This window comes from Ostrea edulis, chromosome 1 (genome assembly GCF_947568905.1).
Source record: "Ostrea edulis chromosome 1, xbOstEdul1.1, whole genome shotgun sequence".
NCBI classification, from domain to species: Eukaryota; Metazoa; Mollusca; class Bivalvia; order Ostreida; family Ostreidae; genus Ostrea; species Ostrea edulis.
The window spans coordinates 101475328-101477637 of record NC_079164.1 but is presented as its reverse complement, the minus strand read 5'-3'; positions in this window follow the sequence as shown (position 1 = coordinate 101477637).

Here is a 2310-nt window from a genome sequence, read left to right as displayed (position 1 = left end):
GAAGTTTTATCAAGGTCCATTGAATTTCGAGTTATCGAGAGTCACCTGTACTTTTTCTGCGGTTTTAATTGATATAAATCTAACGGAAAACGATAAAAAATGTTATCATATTCAATAAAGTATGTATATAAACGAATGCATGTAGGAGGTGGGATTCTCCTCTGTCGACCAGTCACACCCACCGTGAGCCCTGTACATGTATATTGATCAGGTAAACGGAGTAATCCGTACTCAAAATCTTTCAATTGAGAGGAAAGACGTCAGACAGCATGGTTTTACACGATACGTCGTCTACCTTTGGGAAACTCAAGCAGATGAAAAGGTAAAGATAACGAACAGCAATCAATCTCATTATAAAGGAAACAAAACCAAACAAAACAAGCATTTTGAAAGTATTGCATAGTCCCCTACCGGAGGCAAAAATTATTGGACCGCAACAAATATCGAAGTTCATTATCAGACCAAGGTTATGGTAAAAGGGAAGATTGGGAAACCAAGATAGGAATATTAATGGTTGGAAATCAACTACTATTCAGGTACACAGTATAGACCAGGAAAACTTCAAAATCGATCTGTAAATTGTTATGGCAAAGCAATCATCATGATGTACTGGATATAAAATGAATATCTGCAAGCACATTAAAAAAAAGTCTAGAAAATTGATACATGTAATTCATGTTATATTTTTCAGTCCAAGGGCCATTACTTAGTGAAAAATCAACGGACCTAAAGGAAATTTGAACTTGATATGTAACTTGTTAAAGCAAAACAATGTACCAAATATCAAGTGAATATCTGCAAGCACATAAAAAAAGTCCGGAAAACTGATAATTCATGCTATTCTTCCAAGTCCAAGGGACATACTTGATCTGTAACTTGTTATGGCAAAGCAATGTACCAAATATCTAATGAATATCAGCAAGCACGTAAAAAAAAAAAAAAAAAAAAAGTCCGGACAACTAACAATTCATGCTATTTTTCTAAGACCAATATCAAATGAATATCTGCAAGCACATTTAAAAAAAGTCCGGAAAACTGATTTGCAGGACTGACGGACAGACAGACGGACGGAGCGCAAACCTAAAGTCCCCTTCGACTTCGTCGGTAGGGGACTAATAAATTAAGAGGACGAAATACTGACCCCCGGACAAACGGAAGTGGGATCGAGAGCCCAGGAAAAGTAATCGTCCACTGTATAGTTCACCGGTCACACCCGCCGTGAACTCATAAAAAAAAATCCAAAATGATGACTTAAAAGAGTTTGTTGAAATCCCTGTAACATCAACTTGTTTGTCAGTAGCCTGTCTCCACTTAAAAACTGATTATGCGCAGAATAAAGTCTTCCGTATCGAATCATTTGAGAGACATATACACCATAAGCAGGTTATTATGGACTGTTGCTACATAAATAAGGGAAGTTGACGATGGAGAAGTTGAAGCCATCTCGTTAAGTTTTTGTTAGTTTGCCGTTCAGTAAAATATCTGAGTACGAGGCAGATGTGGAAGACTCCGTGGTGTCTTATATTTGGAGTTCACTGTGAAAGGTCGCGGTAGCTCAGTGGAGGAGTGTTCGCTTTATAATCGGGAGGTCCTGAGTTCATGCCCCGCATCAAACCTAACATGTACATGTAAACATAGGTAATGACTGTTCCTTTGTCAAACGCTCGGCATTTAGATGATTGATTGTATATTTAACGTCCCTCAAGACAGTTTCACTTATATGGAGTCACCATTGTCGGCGAGGGACTACAAAAGTTTGGTCTAGGCTCGGCGCTTACGACCATTGAGCAGAGAGGTATCTTTATCGTGCCACGGGATCTCGTTGTTCGCGGTCTCATCCGAAGGACCGCACCATTTAGTCGCCTCTTACGACAAGCAAGGGGTACTGAGGACCTATTCGAACCCGGATCCCCACGAAATTTAACTTGAATCCCCTTATATATATATTAATAATAATAATGCCTTCACCCAAGGATGTTCTGTGCCAAGTTTCGTTGAAATTGGCCCAGTGGTTCTAGAGAAGATGAAAACATGAAAAGTTTAGGACGGACAAATTTCGATCAGAAAAACTCTTTTGAGCCTTCGGCCCAGGCGAGCTAATAAGGGACTATGTAATACACAATTTCTCGGAACTTGCGTACTACCTGTTATCTCCCATATGATAAATGAACGTGGCCATTGTATATTTGACTATAAACACCATCTCAGGGGTGAAGCATCGCATGCTTAGCTATATCTTACCCACAATTTACGCCATCAGCTGTGGCGGTAACAATGAATATGTTGTATAAATAACTCAGAACTCGCAAA